The sequence below is a fragment of the Saccopteryx leptura genome, chromosome 2 (genome assembly GCF_036850995.1).
Source record: "Saccopteryx leptura isolate mSacLep1 chromosome 2, mSacLep1_pri_phased_curated, whole genome shotgun sequence".
Taxonomy (NCBI): domain Eukaryota; kingdom Metazoa; phylum Chordata; class Mammalia; order Chiroptera; family Emballonuridae; genus Saccopteryx; species Saccopteryx leptura.
Window position 1 is genome coordinate 144,136,869 of NC_089504.1, and position 20,556 is coordinate 144,157,424.

Consider the following 20,556-nt stretch of genomic DNA (forward strand, 5'->3'; position numbering starts at 1 on the left):
TAGGGACAGACAGACAGGAAGGGAGAGAGATGAGAAGCATCAATTCTTTGTTGTGACAGCTTAGTTGCTCATTGATTGCTTTCTCATATGTGCCTTGACCTGAGGGCTACAGCAGAGCAATTGACCCCTAGCTCAAGCCAGTGACCTTGGAGTTATGTCGATGATCCCATTCTCAAGCCGGTGACCCCACACTCAAGCTGGTGAGCCTATGCTTGAGCTGGATGAGCCTGCACTCAAGCAAGCAACCTTGGAGTTTCGAACCTGGGTCCTTTGCATCCCAGTCTGATGCTCTACCCACTGTACCACCGCCTGCTCAGGCTTGGGAGGAATTATTGACATTCTGCTTTAGTTACCTCACTGTAGTTTATATGTAGGTAAATGATTATATCAAAGAGTGCTATATAAAAAATGATGTGAAAATGTGCATTTGTAAAATAAAGCCAATATAAACATAAATTATACTATTGACTCTTTTTAATAGAAACAACATTTCCTAGCAACTGGGAATAGAAACATAAATTTAGTTTTTGGTGATTTATTACTTAATAGGAAATATTTCATTTCAATATCTGTCATAGATACATTTGCCATTTATTCACCCATTAAGTCATTTGAGCATCTTTTATGAGTTGGATTAATGGAGATGCAATGATTAATAAAATAGTTTCCACCATATGAATATAACAGTATAATAAAAGAGACAGATAAAAACAGGTCAATTGAAAACAATGTGATATGTCTATTCACAGAATATACACAGAGAAATAAAGCAGTATAAATACATAGTTAATGGAATGACTGAATGAATCTATCTATCCATTTTCTTTAATTAATAGGAAGCAAGTAATTCAAGAGCAACTTTACTACTTCTTGAATACGGCAGTTAGCAAATACATCTGCAATTTTAAAAATATGCTTATCAAGGTGAGGTTTATGCTCTTTCTTTTGAAATTGAGTAGGACTTTTGATCACTGTGCCCAATTGAGTGTGGTGGGAGTGATGCTATGTGACTTCCAGAGTGAAGACATAAAAAGTGATGCTGGCCCGCCTTGCTTACTGGAACACTCATGCTGGAGCCCCAAGCACCATCTGTGAGGAAGCCCACGTTGGCCTGGAGAATACCTGGGCCTACACATGGAGAGAGCTGCCTGGCCACCCCCTAGGGGTTCCAACCCCCCTACTGTTTGGTGGCCTCCATGTGAGAGACCGCAAACCAGCATTTCCCAGTAGAGCCTTTCCCAGATTCTTGACCCACAGATACCGTAAGAGATAAGCTGTTTGTTGTTCTTTTAAGACACTAAGTACTGGGGAGATTTGTTATACTTCAGTATATAAATGAAACAGATTAAAAAAAATTTTTTTTTTTTACTTTGTAGTGATGTTCTGCTGTTACAACAACTCTAAACATGTGCCATTAGCTTTGAGTCCGGGCAGCAGGCAGACGCTAGAAGAGCCCTGAAGAAACTGTTAGCAGAAGCTTGATGGACCTTGAGGAATCTGTTGCAAAAGTTTCAAGGAAATTGAGGAACACTTTACTGAATACTAGAGGAAAGGAGGTCTTTGTTAATATGGAGGTGGAAAGTTTAGCAAAATTGTCACCTACGGTAATGTGGTCCCCTGTAGAAAATGTACCAAGTGAGCTGATGGACCTGGAGTAGAAAACCTGCAGGCAGAAGGCTGAAGATGTCACCCGGTCCCTTTCAGATGTGTACGCTAAGATATGAGTAGAGTGAGATAAACCAAAATTCAACTGTTCAGTTTTCAATAAGAATGTAGAGGAATACCAGGATGCCAGAACTCTCTCTGTTTGAAAATAAAGATATTTCTTATTCCTAGCCTAACCAGATGGCAAAAATAACTTCTCAAATTGAGGAATAATTTCACAGCAAAAATCAAATCCGAGGTGGTCCTATAATATCCCTTATTAAGATCACAGAAAGGCGTCAGACGGTGCCTCATAGATCTTTAAAACAGACAGAACATCTTCTAAATATCTTAAGGGCTTGCCTGGCAGACCATCTGTGTTAAACAACAGGATTTTTTAAGACTTTTAGGGGAACTTTCCAACAGCAACCTCAAAGGAAGCCCAAGGTAAAGAAGGCTTGCCTTAAAGAGATTTGTAGAGCTTTTGTTTAATGGAGTGGATTATACATTAATATGCAAAAACCCTACAAAAATTTTAGAGGAATTGTATCAACTTGAACTGAAAATGACAAAGACAAAATAAAATGAAAAGAGGTCGTTGTTCCTTCCAGTTCATCTGGCCAAGAAGAGCTGAGAAAATTACTTATCTGCAGACAGGCTAGTTTTTATGGAAATGTAAAAATGACTTCAGAGGGCGAAACCAAGAGCATGGAGAGCAACACCAAGGACCACAGAGAATCACTCTTTGGAAGTAGGGTTGAGCCTCAAACAAGGAGCTGATAATATGTGCCCATGGACCAGAGTCTACTCTGTGCTTCTTGTTTTCTTCCTTTAGAAATGGGAATGTCTACAATGCTTCATTGTATGCTATGTGTGTTGGACAGAGACAACTTGTCACTCTATTTCACAAGTCTTCAGATTGAGAGGATTTGTACCTAAGGAATCATGCCCAAAGAATTGTGCCCAAAGAATTGTACTCAAAGAAGGTAATTTTCACTTGATTTGGTTTAGATGTTGAGATCCCAAACCTGATACCTTACTACCATGAAACTATAGCGGTCTTGGAAAGGGCGTAAATATATTTTGCTTATGGAATTTGTGTGTAGAAAGTATGGTTTTAGAATATGTCAACAAATACTTTGACACATCTGTAAAGAGGTTGCTCTATGTCCCTTCTTCTTGTAACTGGATGGGCTTTTGAAATTGTTTTGACCAATAGAGTAGGGTAGAGGAATGCTACATGAGCAAGGTCTCAAGTGGATTTGAAACATCCTTAAAATCATTCGTTAAAGTTTCACTTACTCAACAAATATTTTAGTCTTTCAACTTTGCATTGGGCACTGAGCCAAGCAAAGTGACCACAATGGTGAACAAGAGATTGCTAATTCCTGCTCTAGTAAACTTGCATTCTCATGAGAAAATAACAATATGGGAGAAGCAATTATACATTTTGATGAATGTGGAGAAGAAATTCGAGAGAATGCCATGGTAGACTATAACAAGGAATGCTCACTTTAGACAAGGTGTTCAGGAGAGTTCTCTCTGAGGATAAGACATTTGAGCCATAACCAGAGGGCTGAGCAGTAGTCAGCTATGTGAGGAGGAAACACTTGACTTTTTTGAGAGGATGTGTGTTTTTTACACAGTACCTCATCATGTCAGTTAATTTTCCAGAGCCTTTGATGGGTAGGACTGGCAGTGACAAAGCTCTGTGTGCGTATTCTGGGAGTGGCTCTTTAAATTTTGCAACTCTGATGTCTGTCTTATCTCACCTAGTCCTGGCCCTGCATGTGGACCTACATTGCTGCAAGTTTAAGACTCATTTAAGTAAATAAAAGAATCAACAGAGACACAGATACACAGGCATAAATACCTAAGAGAAAATGAAAGAATTGATAAAACTTACTGTGCTTTTAAATATTAGAACTAATGGGAATTTTATGATAAGGAGCAGAACTGGCTTTTCTATTCGGGTAAAGGACTTACTAAAGTAGAAGCCTAGGATTACACAGTGGAGTGAGCAGTCTCATTAAGCTCATAAAATTTTACTAGGTGATGAACTAATCAGCTCCAAATGGGCAAAGGCAGTGATATCTTCAGAAAAGGGGTGGGGGAGAGAGAGAGAGAAGCAATGTTCAGTCAATGATCTCAGCAAGGAACTGTGAATGCTGCTCCAGTTCTTTCAGGGACTTTTGGAAAAACTTAATATTCACACAGTCTTTTCTGGAACATAAATATTCATTCTGGTCATATTCTTGGAAGTCCCTCTCTCAGAAATGTGAAGAGTATGTTACTACAGTACATCGGACTCAGCCCGCACCCGGGCCGAGTTGAACTGGACCTCCATTAATGGGATCGTTTCCCCCTTGCAGGTTCTAAATCATTCCTGGGACACCGAAGACATTAGCTGAGGTGAAATGGTGTGATTTTCAGACACGGCAGGGGTGGTGGTGCCAGGCACCAGGCCTGAAACTGATTCTGTACTTTGTGAAGCGATAATGTGTGTCCCCTCACTTCACATTTTATCTTCCAAGTGTCCCTCTGGTAGAAGCAGCTTTGCTTATCCTCCCATTGTTCATTTTCTCTCACTTTCTTTGAGGAATTATTTTTCCAGAGGAAAATGTGGTTCAAGGTCATTTCTAATACCCCATGTTTATTACTGTTGGGTTATGAATGTCTTTTTAGTTTGACAACGTGTACTCTTTTTTTCTTTTCTGAGAACTCAATGCATATAGTGTTTCTTCTTCTCACACACTTCCTATTGTAGGTCCCACTGCAGCCTCATCAGGCCCAGGACTCAAGAGACCAAGGAAACCATGGGTTCTATGTTTCCAAAAAGCTCAGGCCAACACAAGTTAACTGAGTGATTTGAGCCAGGCATTGTTTCCTGGGTGCTGGTGATCTAGAGTTTCGTGAGTTCCTGGAAGAACTCATTGTCTAATCATGACCTCTACTCAGAGGTACCTCTAAATATGTACAGTAAGGAGGCAGTTATGACACTAGTGTATAAGTATCAAAAAAGTTTAGAGCATGTCCTTGAGGCGGGCTACTCAGAAATGAAGTAATGATGAGTATTCTTTTGAAGGACAATTTGGAGTTTTCTAAGTGAACCAGTAGGGCATTCCAGATAAGGAGATTGATTAGATCATGAGTTTGTCCATTTGTTTTTTTCATTGACTGATTGATTGATTGATTCACTCATTTATTCATCAAATAGATTTCACGTGCCAGAAATCTTCTAGGTAACAGCCAAATAAAGTGAGTAGAAGGGTCTCTGCCCCCAAAGAGCTCACAATAGATGTGGAAATAAATGTCTGATACTTTTTTTTTTTATGTTTTAAAAATTATTTTTAATCTTCCCCGTAGTTCTGTTCATCTGATATGTTTTTAAGTGTCAAGATAGAAGTCTATACATAGCATAAATGGAGACACAAGGGGGGAGTGACTCTTTCTGGGGGAGACTTCAGGAAAAATCTCATAAGGGGGGTAATGTTAGAACAGAATTTTAAGAGATTTGTGACTGTTTACCAGGCTTATATGAAAGAGGGTGAAGGCAAAATAATTTCAAGTAGAGTTTACACAAATAGCCTTGCATATCTTGGGGAACTTCAAGGACTTCAGTCTGATTGGAGTCTCAGATGTATGAGGTGGGACACAGGGACACAAATGTCTGAGGAGGTGGCAGACGGAGGCATGTCTGGAGAACCACAGGATAGCAAAAAGGTGAGACACATGAAGTCACCTACAGACAAGTGATCTGGCCTGTCTGAGGTCACGGAAGGAGAAGAAACTAGAGAGGAGGGAAAGCAAATAAAGCTTTTCCCTGCCCATGATGGGGAGCCACAGATGGATTAAAAAAATTGTTTTAGGCCCAGTTGGCTCAGTGGTAGAGTGTCGGCCTGGCGTGCAGGAGTCCTGGGTTCGATTCCCAGCCAGGGCACACAGGAGAAGCGCCCATCTGCTTCTCCACCCCTCCCCCTCTCCTTCCCCTCTGTCTCTCTCTTCCCCTCCCGCAGCCAAGGCTCCATTGGAGCAAAGATGGCCCAGGCGCTGAGGATGGCTCTGTGGCCTCTGCCTCAGGTGCTAGAGTGGCTCTGGATGCAACAAAGTGACACCCCAGAGGGGCAGAGCATCGCCCCCTGGTGGGCATGCCAGGTGGATCCCGGTCAGGCGCATGCGGGAGTCTGTCTGACTGCCTCCCCGTTTCCAGCTTCGGAAAAATGCAAAAAAGAAAAAAAAAATTAAAAAAAAAATTGTTTTAAATTTTGTATTTCTAAAAATTTACGTAGGGGATGGTTTGTTCTATGAATTTTGACAAATGCATATAGTCACGTATGAGCCCTCACAGACAAACGTAAAATAGTTCCATCACCTCAAAAGAGTGCTTTAGGCCATTGTTTGCAGTCACCACCCGTCCAGGCAACCACTAATCTGTTTTCTGTTCTTCCTAGAAGTTTGCCTTTTCTGAAATGTCATATAAATAATCATATAATATATAACCTGTTGAGTGTGGCTTCTTTCATAAAAGCATGATGCTTTTGAAAATCAATCATTTGATGTGTGTATCAGCAGTCTGTTCCCTTTATTGTCCCATGGTATTTCATTGTATGTATGTACCACAAATTGCTTATCTGTATCCTAGTTGAAAGACATTTGAATTACTTTCACTTTTTGGTGACTGTGAAGAAAGCCACTAAGGAACATTCAGGTACAGGTTTTTTGAATGAATGTAAGTTTTCATTTCTCATGTGTAAATACCTAGGAGTGAAATAACTGGGTCATGTGGAGAGTATATATAAAACATTTAACTTTTTAAGAAACTGTCAAACTGTTTTCCAAAATGCTTATACCCTTTCATTCTTATTGGCAATATATGAGAGTTCCAGTTGCTCTGCATTCAGCTTTTGGTATTGTCAGTTTTTTTTATTTTTTATTTTAGCCATTGTCATAGTACATAATAGTATCTCACTGTGATTTTATTTTGCATTTCCCAAATGACTAATGATATTGAACACTTTTTCATGAGGTTTTTTTTTTTTTTTTTTTGCCATACATATATCTCCTTTGGTGAAATTGTCTTTTTTTTTTTTTTTTTTTTGTGACAGAGAGTTGGGACAGATAGGGATAGACAGACAGGAAGGAAGAGAGGTAAGAAGCATCAGTTCTTCATTGTGGCTCCTTAGTTGTTCATTGATTGCTTTCTCTTATGTGCCTTGAGTGGGCTACAGCAGAGTGAGTGACCCCTTGCTCAAGCCAGTGACCTTGGGCTCAAGTTGGTAAGCTGTGCTCAAACCAGATGAGCTCACGCTCAAGATAGCAACTTCAGGATTTTGAACCTGGGTCCTCTGCATCCCAGTCCGATGCTTTATTCACTGCGCCACCACCTGGTCAAGTGGTGAAATATGTCTTCAAACCTATTGCCCAATTAATTTTATTGGATTGTTTGTTTTCTTTTCTTTTTTTTTCATTTTTCCGAAGCTGGAAATGGGGAGGCAGTCAGACAGACTCCCACATGCACCCAACCAGGATCCACCTGGCATGCCCACCAGAGGGCGATGCTTTGCCCCTCTGGGGCGTCGCTCTGTTGCGTCCAGAGCCATTCTAGCACCTGAGGCAGAGGCCACAGAGCCATCCCCAGCGCCCGGGCCATCTTTGCTCCAATGGAGCCTCGCTGCGGGAGGGGAAGAGAGAGACAGAGAGGAAGGAGGGGGGGAGTGGAGAAGCAAATGGGAGCCTCTCCTGTGTGCCCTGGCCGGGAATCGAACCCGGGACTCCTGCACGCCGGGCCAATGCTCTACCGCTGAGCCAACCGGCCAGGGCCGGATTGTTTGTTTTCTTATTGTTGAGTTTGGAGAGTTTTAAAAAATATATTCTGAGTACAAGTCCTTTATCTGATATATATTTTACAAATATTTTCTTCCAGTTTGTGGTTTGTCTTTTTATTCTCTCAAGAATGTCTTTGGAAAAGCAGAGCTTTTCATTTTGATGTGTTAATATGTCATTGTCTTCTTTTATAGATTCTCCTTTTGACATAATTTTAAAGAAATATTCGCCTAGACAAGGCTATAAAGATTTTACCCTAAATTTTCTTTTAGAAATTTTATAGTTTCAGGTTTGCATTTAAGTTTATAATTTATTTTGTGTTAATTTTTGTATAAGGTAAAAGGTATGGGTAGAGGTTTATTTATTTTTTCTTTTTAGAGCACTTTATAGTGATTATTTTAGAGCTGTTTTAGGTTCGTAGCAAAATTGAGAGGAAGGTACAGAGATATTCATATACCTCCTACCCCCACACTATCAACATCCTCATAAGAGTGGTACATGTATTACAATTGATGAATCTGCACTGACACATCATAGTCACCCAAAGGCCATAGTTTGCATTAGGGTTCACTCTTGGTGTGTATTTTCTATGGGTCTGGACAAGTGTGTGATGACTATGATATAGTATCCACCATTATAGCATCATACAGAGTAGTTTCATCATCCTAAAATTCTCTATGCCCCACCAATTCATCCCTCCATTCCATCTTGCCCAATTCCTGGCAACCAATGATTTTTTTTATTCTATCTGTATAGAATAAAAAATATAGTGACATTCTTTTTCAGAATGTCATACAGTGAGCATACAGTTTGTAGCCATTTCAGATTGGCTTTTTTCACTTAGTGATATGTATTTAAGTTTCCTCTATGTGTTTTCATGGTTTGATAACTCTTTTATTTTTAGAGCAGATTAGTATTTTATTGTCTGACTGTACCTTAGTTTATTTGTCCATTCACCTACAGAAGGACATCTTGATTGCTTTCAAATTTTGCTGATTATGAATAAAGCTGCTATAAGCATAAGGTTCACTTCTTTTCATTCAAGATAGCTTTTAGGAAGCTTGCTTTGGCAACAATGTAGAGAGTATATTGGAGGGACAAGAAAAAGACTGGGTTAAATGTTTTCCAGTTAGTTTGTTTTTTATTGTTCTAGGATGTGTTGTTTTACATTAAGTAGTATACATGGAAAAGCATTAACAACACAGTGATTGCTGGCATACAAGAAGCAATTAAATTAATTTGACCCATCTGAGTAGTAAAGTAATATTAAAGACAAACCAATCAACCTATTGGATATATAACTCAGTGATTTGGTCATTATTTTGACCTAATATTTACTCCCTTATTTATCATGTAGTGGATATAGGGAATATAAAAAAAAGAATATTTTCTTTTTTATGTTCCATGATTGTATATCTGAGTGAAATGATTAGCAATGTGTTTTTCTAATACTCAGGGTGGTATAATATTAAGAAAGGATAGATTTACTTTCATCAATGAATAAAAAATTTTGTTTTAAGAAAATTTAGGTACTGGCTTATGAGAGATCAAATTGCAGAAATTAGTTGTCATTTATTCTGCAGACAGCAAAAATAATACATAAGAAATGGAGCTCTTTATTTTGCTCATTTGAAAGATTTAATTTTAGTGAATAAAGTAATATTTTTCTTGAATTTTATTTAAATTGATTTACGCTATCAAGTGATAGGTAAAATTAGAGAACAAGAGTTTAGGCTATGGAATCTGACACTCAGGTTCAAATTCTAATTTCACTGTTTTTTAAAAAAAATTATTTAATTAATTTAGACAATTAAATTTAACAGGGTGACATTGGTCAATCAGAGTACATAGATTTAGACACAACATCTCCACATCATTTAGACAGTCGATTTTGCTGTATACCCATCACTCAAAGTCAAATCATCTTCTGTCACTCTATATTTTGTTTCTCTTTAAGCCCCTCCCCTCCCCCACCCTCCTCCTTTCCCTTTCTTCCCCTCCCCCTGGTAACCACTGCAGTTTTATCTATGTCCATGAGTTCACTAACTGTTATACTGGGAAGGGTAATTAAGTGATACGATCTTATTTCTTCCTTTGTAAGTGAAAATGATAATGATAGGACATATATATAGGATTCTTGTGAAAATCTATTGAAATGATTCCTTAAAATGCTTAACCAGGACTATAATAAATAAATATGAGCTATTATGAACATTAACGAACTCAAGAGCCTACTTTAAGGTATTGTGCAGGAATATCACAATGACATAACACATGGTTTCTTTCTTCAGGGAGTTTGCAATCTGCAGTCCATTTGGGACGGTGGATATGTAAAGAGCTACAACTTAAAACTCAACCAGAATTGGCTGGGTAACTCAGCATCATCCTAATGTGCCAAGGTTGTGAGTTTGATTCCCAGTCAGGGTACATGCAAGAATCAACCAACGAATGCATAAATAACTGGAACAACAAGTTGAAGTTTCTCTCTCTCTCTCTCTCTCTCTCTCTCAAATCAATTAAAAACATAAAAACTCATCCAGAATGAAATAAATGTTGTATTATACTTATAAGATGAGATGAGGCTAGAGTGATTAATGACCTCTGGATGTATTATAGCTGTGGCTTTCAACCTTTTCCATTTCATGGCACTCATGAACGAATTACTAAAATCCTACGGCATACCAAAAATATATATTTTCTGCTGATCTGTCAAAAAAGTATAATATTTTAAAAAATATAACTACAGAATGGTTATTTGTTTCTCACTAAGACTTTGTTTTAGGACATAACTAAAATTGTGCCAACAACAGACTGGTTTAGTTCAGTGGTTCCTTTGAGTCAAGTTCACTTGTTAAAACTGAGCCACCACCCATCTCAGCTTGAAGAAGGGTTAGTACAGTGAATGTTATAAAGCAGATATGAACAGTTTTTAAAGGGTTGTAACCAACATTAACTGACAAAAACTTCCTTCTAAATCATAACAATGTTTAAGTAGAAAAAGAAAGTTGGCAGGGGGAGGTGATGGGAGTTTCAGATTGAACAAGATCCTCACATTTCATCTAATATAGATACATTCAATCCTGGCGAGAGTGTACCAAAGTGGGTACAGGATTACTCTAATACAAAACTTCCACTACAGCTTGCTGTACACCCCTGTGGTCCAAGCCCATCCCCAACCCCCTAATGCTCCTTACACAACTATTTCCTGGCCTGTTGGGTCTGCCAATGAAGGAGCACGTAGATCTTCTCTTTAATGCAGTCTTTATTATAAGGCTGGTATGTCTGGGTATCATCTTGGTAAACAAGACAGCTGAGGTCTGCCAGATCATCAATAAAATCAAACAACTGGCTGATATCTATTTTTTTAATAAATAAAATTTTATTTTAATGGGGTGACATCAATAAATCAGGGAACATATATTCAAAGAAAACATTTCCAGGTTATCCTGTCATTTAGTTCTGTTGCATACCCATCACCCAAAGAGAGATCGTCCTCCATCACCCTCTATCCAGTTTTCTCTGTACCCCTCCCCCTCCCCCTCCCCCTCTCTCTCCTCCCCTCCCTCCACCCCCCGTAATCACCCCACTCCTGTCCATGTCTCTTAGTCTCGTTTTTATGTCCTACCAATGTATGGAATCCTGCAGTTCTTGTTTTTTTCTGATTCACTTATTTCACTCCGCATAATGTTATCAAGATTCCACCATTCTGCTGTAAGTGATCTGATGTCATCATTTCTTCTAGCTGAATAGTATACCATGGTGTATATATGCCCCATCTTCTTTATCCAGTCTTCTATTTTTTTTTTTACAGTGATTAAAAGCCTTTAAGCAAACTCTTGGCCAATACAGCAAGAATCCATAAAAGAGTAGTGTCCTTAACATGTTCACCAAGTCCAAGTTGGCCCCATCACCATAACAAATTCCTGAAAAATGCAACCCAACCACAGTTCAGTCTGTTAGGAGCTGTCACAGGGAGCAGGAGTCCAGGAAAAGTCCACATCCAGAAAAAGTCCTCATGGCACTGGAATTGTTGTCACCATTCTATACTTTGCAGCTCATGTCCAAGTCCCAATGACCGCTGCTTCTAGCCGGTAATAATTCAGGTAGACTGGAAAAGCCATTTGCAGCATGCGTGGATATGGAGCTTCTGTTCTCCTCTGCCTAGAGAGATGAGACCAGGTTGCTTTTCCCTGGAGCTCTGCAACTGTGGCATGGTAAAGAGAACCTTGGGATACACTAAGCTGGGTGGCAAAGGTAGATTCATAATAGAAGTTGGCAAAAGGGGGAAAGAGAGCTCTAAATTAGGAGTAGGTCCCAGCCTGAAATATGAGTGGGGCATTGAGGTAGGAGGGATAAAGGAAACACTATACATTAAGCAAAGCAGCAGAAAATAGGACTATCAATACCCACAACAGAGATCTTTGAGGGAAGAATAAAAAACCTGACTATTCAGGCAAAACATAGTTAAGTGGCCCTTGTGCAAATGAGATCAATTTACCTGCTTCTTGGAAGAAATACCCTAGGCTCGTCCACAGTGTTGTAGATGGGGCCTACGACCCTGGACACCTTCAGCCTTCAGTGGCAAACCCCAGCATTCTGGGCAAGGTTAGGTCATAGGTGGCTGGAGCAGGGCTGGAAGAGACTGAACCCTCCCTTAGAGGAGCGAGGGGGAAGCCTACCTTCCAGTGTCCCTGTTTCCTCACAGCAGAGGCGTGTAAGCCTGGCAGGTTTTAGCTCAATGACCTTCCTTTCCACTATTGAAGCAGGACCCAGATGGCATCCTATGAGACCCCTTTGGGGCATTGGAGCCTTTAATGGTGTATCCTAAAAGCTGGTAGTTCCCCTGGTCTCTATTGGACTTTTTCTGCCTCTAGGTATCTTAAAGGCCATGCTCAGAAGATCTCACTGAGGGGTTTGAGGATCCCCATCCACCTATATAAATCTTTTCCATATATCTGGAGCTATTTGGAAAAAAGACAAAACAGTGTTATTAGCTGGATCTAATAAAGAAGGTAGTAGTTTGCAGGCAAAAAAGATTTGGTATCTCCTGTTCATCAGCATTCAAAAGAAATGTAAATTTTTTTTTTTTTAAGTAAGAAGCATGATATGGTAGACCCATAGGAGTTCCAGGATATGACTACCCCCTTTAAAAATTTTTTTTTAAATTGACCTTAAAATGTTTGCTGAGTACACTTTAATAATACATTAACTTTAAAGATTGTAAGCATGACAAAATACAGTAAATGCTTTTGCTCCATATGCAGGAGCATTTTCAGTTTAGCCAGTTTAGGAAATCCAATAATAGAACAATGCATACAGGCAATGAGCTATAACATGCTTAGCAGCCTCTCCTGTTCTGACAGAGGTTACTATAGATCCGGAATATGTATCCACTGTAATGTGGACATAAGACTGTTTGCAAATGAAGGTATATGAGTAATATCCATCTGCCAAAGTTGTCCTGGTAGGGGTCCTTGAGGGTTAACTCCAAATGAAGGGGCAGTATGGGACCCCTTGGACAGGATTTCCCAATCTGCTGTGCTGCTTCCCGAGAAAGTTGAAACTGTTTACACCGGGCTGCAGAGTTCTGGTGATGAATAGTATGAGACTGACTTGCTTGGTCTGTCATGGTTGCTCCATATAATTTTCTTTTGGGTAGCTTGATCAACAAGGGCATTCCTAGGCCCTGGCCAGTTGGCTCAGTGGTAGAGCATTGGCCTGGTGTGCAGGATTCCCGGGTTTGATTCCTAGTCAGAGCACACAGAAGAAGCGCCCATCTACCCCTCCACCCCTCCCCCTCTCCTTCCTCTCCGTCTCTCTCTTCCTCTCCTGCAGCCAAGACTCCACCAGAGCAAAGCCACCCCAGGCACTAAGGATGGCCCCATGGCCTCCGCCTCAGGCACCAGAATGGCCCTGGTTGCAACAGAGCAACACCCCAGATGGGCAGAGCATTCCCCCCCCCCCCCCCCCGCCGGTAAGCATGCCAGGCGGATCCCGGCCAGGCACATGCGGGAGTCTGTCTGACTGCCTCCCCATTTCCATCTTCAGAAAAATACAAAAAATAAATAAATAAAAGAAAAAATGCAACAAAAAAAAAGAGAGAGGAAAAAAAAAAAGGGGGGCATTCCTTGTGCTAAAGCTCCAGGGAGCATGGAGTGAGCTTGAGTATGTCCTATGAAACATGGAGCTCTATGTTGACATATAAGTCTTTGAAGAAGGAGGAACTGCTGAAATAGTTCATTAGCATTTGTCCCTAAGACAGCAGTCTTTATAGTGGAAACACCTTAAGTAAATATTTGCTATCTGTCTATAGATTAAGGGGGGAATATGGCAAATGCTGAAAAGCCATGATCTTTGTGCCCCTCCCCTCCTCCAACCCCCCTTCCTCTCCTCCCCCCACCCTGTAACCCCAACACTGTTGTCCATGTCTCTGAGTCTCATCTTTATGTCCCACTTATGTATGGAATCACATAGTTCTTAGTTTTTTCTGATTTACTTCTTTCGCTCAGTATAATGTTATCAAGGCCCATCCATGTTGTTGTAAAAGATCCTATGTCATCATTTCTTATGGCTGAGTAGTATTCCAAGTATATATATACCAAAGCTTTTAATCCACTTGTCCTCTGATGGACACTTGGGCTGTTTCCAGATCTTTGCTATTGTGAACAATGCTGCCATAAACATGGGGGTGCATTTCTTCTTTTCAAACAGTTCTATGGTGTTCTTGGGGTATATTCCTAACAGTGGTATAGCTGGGTCAAAAGGCAGTTTGATTTTTAATTTCTTGAGGAATCTCCATACTGTTTTCCACAGTGGCTGCACCAGTCTGCATTCCCACCAGCAGTGCAGGAGGGTTCCCTTTTCTCCGCATCCTCGCCAGCACTTATTCTGTGTTGTTTTATTGATGAGCGCCATTCTGACTGGTGTGAGGTGATATCTCATTGTGGTTTTAATTTGCATTTCTCTAATTATTAGTGATGTTGAACATTTTTTCATATGCCTATTGGCCATCTGTGTGTCCTCTTTGGAGAAGTGTCTATTCATTTCCTTTGCCCATTTTTGGATTGGATTGTTTGTCTTCCTGGTATTAAGTTTTACAAGTTCTTTATAAATTTTGGTTATTAACCCCCTATCAGACGCAATGTCAAATATATTCTTCCATTGTGTAGTTTGTCTTTTTATTCTGTTCTTATTGTCTTTAGCTGTGCAGAAGCTTTTTAGTTTGATAAAGTCCCATTTGTTTATCCTGTCTTTTATTTCACTTGCCTGTGGAGACAAATCAGCAAATATATTGCTGCGAGAGATGTCAGAGAACTTACTGCCTATGTTTTCTTCTAAGATACTTCTGGTTTCACGGCTTACATTTAAGTCTTTTATCCATTTTGAGTTTATTTTTGTGAGTGGTGTAAGTTGGTGGTCTAGTTTCATTTTTTTGCAGGTAGCTGTCCAATTTTCCCAACACCATTTGTTGAAGAGGCTGTCTTTACTCCATTGTATTTCCTTACCTCCTTTGTCAAATATCAGTTGTCCATAGAGCTGTGGGTTTATTTCTGGGTTCTCTGTTCTGTTCCATTGATCTATGTGCCTGTTCTTATGCCAGTACCATGCTGTTTTGAGTACAATGGCCTTATAATATAACTTGATATCCGGAAGTGTGATACCTCCCGCTTTATTCTTCCTTTTCAAGATTGCTGAGGCTATTCGTGTTCTCCTTTGGTTCCATATAAATTTTTGGAATATGTGTTCTATATCTTTGAAGTAAGTCATTGGTATTTTAATCGGTATTGCATTGAATTTATAAATTGCTTTGGGTAATATAGACATTTTAATGATGTTTATTCTTCCTAACCTTGAGCACGGTATATGCCTCCACTTATTCATATCTTCCCTGATTTCTTTTATCAATGTTTTATAATTTTCTGAGTACAAGTCTTTAATCTCCTTGGTTAGATTTATTCCTAGGTACTTTATTTTTTTGGTTGCAATGGTACAGGGGATTGATTCCTTGATTTCTCTTTCTGACAGTTCATTATTAGTGTATAAAAATGCCTCTGATTTCTGAGTATTGATTTTATATCCTGTCACCTTGCCGAATTCATTTATCAGGTCTAGTAGTTTTTTGACTGAGACTTTAGGGTTTTCTATATACAATATCATATCATCTGCAAATAATGATAGTTTTACTTCTTCTTTTCCAATTCAGATGCCTTTTATTTCTTTTTCTTGTCTGATTGCTGTGGCTAGGACTTCCAGAATTATGTTGAATAAGAGTGGTGAAAGGGGGCACCCCTGCCTTGTTCCTGATCTTTAGGGGATTGCTTTTAATTTTTGCCTTTTGAGTATGATGTTGGCTGTGGGTTTGTCATAGATAGCCTTTATCATGTTGAGGTATGTTCCCTGTATTCCCACTTTGCTGAGAGTTTTGATCATGAATGGGTGCTGGACTTTATCAAATGCTTTTTCTGCATCTATTGAAATTATCATGTGGTTTTTCTCCTTTCTTTTGTTTATGTGATGAATCACATTGATTGATTTGCAAATATTGTACCAGCCTTACCTCCCCAGAATAAATCCCACTTGATCATGGTGTATGATTTTATTCATATATTGCTGGGTCCGGTTTGCTAATATTTTGTTGAGGATTTTTGCATCTAAGGTCATCAGGGATATTGGCCTATAATTTTCTTTTTTTGTGTTGTCTTTGCCTGGTTTTGAAATCAGAATTATGCTTGCCTTATGAAAGGAGTTTGGGAGTCTTCCTTCCTCTTGAATTTTTTGAAATAGCTTGAGAAGGATAGGAGTTAGTTCTTCTTTGAATATTTGGTAGAATTCACTTGTGAAGCCATCAGGCCCAGGACTTTTCTTTTTTGGGAGTTTTTTGATAGCTGTTTCAATCTCATTTGTTGTAATTGGTCTGTTTAGGTTTTCTGATTCTTCCAGATTGATTTTTGGAAGATTATATGATTCAAGGAATTTGTCCATTTCATCTAGGTTATCTAGTTTTTTGGTGTACAGTTCTTCATAGTATTTTCTTACAATATTTTGTATTTCTGTTGTGTCAGTCGTTATTTCTCCACTGTCATTTCTAATTTTATTTATTTGAGTCCTCTCTCTTTTTTCTTGGTGAGTCTCGTTAAAGGTTCATCGATCTTGTTTACCTTTTCAAAGAATCAGTTCCTGGTTTCATTGTTCCTCTGTATTGTTCTTTAGCCTCTATGTCATTTATTTCTGCTCTGATCTTTATTATTTCCTTCCTTCTACTAGCTCTGGGCTTTACTTGCTGTTCTTTTTCTAGTTCTTTTAGATGCAGGGTTAAGTTGTTTATTTGAGCTTTTTCTAGCTTCTTGAGGTATGCCTGTAATGCTATAAACTTCCCTCTCAAGACTGCTTTTGCTGTGTCCCATAAATTTTGAGTTGATGTATGCTCATTATCGTTTTTTTTTAGGAATTTTTAAATTTCTTCTTTGATCTCAATGTTAACCCATTTGTTATTTAATAACGTGCTGTTTAGTTTCCAAGTGTTTGAATGTTTTTCAATTTTTCTATTGTGGTTGATTTCTAATTTAATGCCATTGTGATCAGAGAAAGTGCTTGATATGATTTCAATCTTCTTAAATTTGTTGAGACCGCTTTTGTGCCCTAACATGTGGTCTATTCTAGAGAATGTACCATGAGCGCTTGAAAAGAATGTATATTCTGCTGTTTTACGGTGAAAGGTTCTGAAGATATCTATTAAATCGAGTTGATCTAATATGTTCTTTAAGTCTGCTGTTTCTTTGTTAATTTTCTTTCTTGAGGATCTATCTAATGATGTTAATGGGGTATTGAAATCTCCTACTATTATAGTATTGCTGTTGATCTCGCCCTTTAAGTCCCTCAAAATCTGCTTTATATATTTAGGTGCTCCTATATTAGGTGTGTAGATATTTATAATGGTTATATCTTCCTTTTGGATTGCTCCCTTTATCATTATGTAGTGACCTTCTTTATTTCTAACTATGGTCTTTGTTTTAAAGTCCATTTTGTCTGATATAAGTTTTGCTACCCCAACTTTTTTTTCATTTCCATTTGCGTGAAATATTTTTTTCCATCCTTTTATCTTCAGTCTGTGTGCATCTTTTGCTTTAAGGTGTGTCTCTTGTAGACAGCATATGTATGGGTCCTGTTTTCTTATCCACGCAGCTACCCTATGTCTCTTGATCGGATCATTTAATCCATTAACATTTAAGGTTATTACTGATATGTAATTGTTTATTGCCATTTTTTTTCTTTAAAACTGTATTCCTCTTTTGCTATATATTTTTTTTCCTTTGATCTGTTTACAACAGGCCCCTTAGCATTTCTTGCAGCCTTGGTTTGGTTGCAGTGAATTCCTTGAATTTTTTTTTGTCTGTAAAGCTTTTTATTTCTCCTTCAATTTTAAATGATAGCCTTGCTGGATAAAGTAGACTTGGTTGTAGGTTCTTGTTCTGCATTACTTTGAATATTCCTTGCCATTCCCTTCTGGCCTCAAGTGTTTCTGTTGAGAAGTCAGAAGTCATTCTTATGGGGGCTCCTTTGTAGGTGATAGTCTTTTTTTCTCTAGCAGCTTTTAATATTTTCTCTTTATCATTTAGCTTTGGTATTTTAATTATGATGTGTCTTGGTGTTGGTTTCTTTGGGTTTCTCCTTAATGGAGTTCTCTGTGCTTCCTGAACATGTGAAATGTTTTCCTGCCTTAATTGGGGAAATTTTCTGCTATAATATGTTTGAACACAGTCTCTATCCCTTGTTCTTTCTCTTCTTCTTCAGGAACCTCTATGATGCGAATGTTATTTCTCTTCATGTTGTCACAGAGCTCTCTTAGAGTTTCCTCAGACTTTTTGAGTCTCTTTTCTTTTTTCTGCTCTGCTTCCGTGCCTTTATTTATCGTGTCCTCTAACTCACTGATTCAATTCTCTGCTTCATCCATCCTGCTTTTAATTCTTTTCATTGTATTCTTTATTTCAGATATTGTATTTGTCATTTCTGAATGATTCTTTTTTATTATTTCAATGTCCTTTTTTATATTTGTTATCTCTTTATTTAGGTTTTCGTAATGGCCATCTATGGTTGTTCTAATATCTTTGCGCATCCTAACAATCGTTTATTAAACTCTGCATCTGTTAATTTGGTTATATCTGATTCCCTTAGGTCCTTTTCTGGGGATTTCTCTTGGTTTATTTGTGTTGTATTTCTCTGCCTCCGCATTTTCTCTTCACGGGAGTGGCTGTGATCACGTGCTTGGGTGCACAAGCGTTGGTGGCCTTGGCCTTTGCCCCACCCCCATGTATGACGTTATGCTCGATCCTGAGGGCACTGGCGAGCACCTTTGCTCAGCTGCGGGTCTCCGCCTGTTTCCGGGTTTTGCCCTCCCTTGCAGGAGGAGCCCACTCGAGGAACAGCTGCTAGCCTTGGCTCTACCGCCGGGCAGGACTGCGTGCCCAAGCTCAGCTCAGTAGCGGAACTCTGCCTCTTCTGGGCTTTTGGCTCCACCCCCGCGGGAGGAGCCGGCTACCAAGTCAGACCGCAAGCCTGGGTTGCACGGGCGGGGCAAAGCTGTGCTCCTTTGCCCTTGCTCAGGGGCTGGTCTCCACCCTTTCCGGGGTTACTGCCCTTCTCCTGCAGGCTGGATTACAGGCTGCCGGCAGCTGAGTTTGATCACTTTTGCACACCCCCTTCCCCCAGCCGGCAAGATTGAGCTCACACCTGAGCCCAGTGGTGACCAGCTGGCTTCTGCCCCTGCCAGCAGAACTGCACTTTTGTCTCCCGCTGCCGCCCACCCTGGGGTGCGCCCTCAGCCGCGTGGGTGGGGGCGTTGCAGCTCGGACCCTAAGACTCACTACTGTAGACCCGAAAGCTCCCTCCTTCTATGCAACTCTGCTCTGAATGCCCCAGGGGAGCTTGTTTGGCTGCTCTCCTGCTTCCCTTTGCTGGTATTGCTATTTCCAGGGGGAAATATTCACTTCAGCTTTGGGGAGTGACTCGTTTCAGGGGTTAGGGTGTTAGGGTGGTTATCTCCCAAAATGTTTCTCCCTGTGCCTCCTAGATTACACTCTACACTCTCTTCCTGTTACTCTGGTCGTCTGTTCCCTCCTCCCCCCATCCCCAGGAGCCCCGGGTGAGTGGTTGTGAGAGAGATGTTCTGCGAGGTCCCTTTAAGAAGGATCCTGGGTCTGAGAAATCAGACTCTTTCTCACAAACAGTATCCTGACTTGTTTCCAGCTAAATACTGTCCTTACGCCTCTTCTGGGCTCTGGGGCTGCAGGCTGGGGCTTTGTTCCTGGGGCTCAGGACCCTTCCCCCTCTGCTAAACTCAGTTCCCGCCATGCGAGTCTCTCCCTGCTGCCGTTTGCTCTGGGGAGCTGGGCAGCCCTCTCCGCGTTTCCGCTTTTCCTACCAGTCTTGGTGTGGCTTCTTCAGTGTTCCTTGGTTGAAGAGTACTCTTAGTTTAGTCCAAAGTTGGTTTTTCCAGATGATAGTTCATAAAATTAGTTTGTAATCCACTTTGGTTCTGGGAGGTAGATATTGGTGCATCCGCCTACTCCAGCGCCATCTTGTCTCCCTGACTGATATCTTATGTGATAGAAGGGCTGTTGGGATTCACTCTCTTCAGATGTTCTTCATACATTTTACAGACACATTCTATTCATCCATAATCGGCATAAGCTCTACCTTCTGGCTTTTCCATAGGTGATACCAGCAAAATGGTGTGAGACATTGTTCCAAACCCTTTTGCTGTAGCCGCCAACACTCAAAAAAGTATAATTTTGATTCATTCACACCTGACTGGTACTGTTGGGTTGGCTGTTGTCATTTTTTAAATTTGACAATCTTAGGGAAAAAGATCAGTGCCCCCAACTAAATAGTCATGTTTTACATGTTTTAAAATTTCTTGCAGCACACCAGTGTGCCTCCTGTGGAAAACTGGTTGAAAATCACTGTATTAGAGGAGCTTCAGGCAAGGGTGATGTTCGATCTGGCCCCTGGAAAAAGATCAGGGATGCTGTAAGTGGAGCAGCAGAAAAAAAATGACCTAGACATGAGCTTAAAAGTAGGAACGGGAGGGGG

At 40.0% G+C, this 20,556-nt stretch overlaps 1 pseudogene; it reads right to left on the reverse strand.

The window, feature by feature from the left end:
• Positions 1-10,665: 10,665 nt before the first annotated feature.
• On the reverse strand, positions 10,666-20,206 carry LOC136393160 (enhancer of rudimentary homolog; annotated as a pseudogene).
• Between the last annotated feature and the right edge of the window lie 350 nt (positions 20,207-20,556).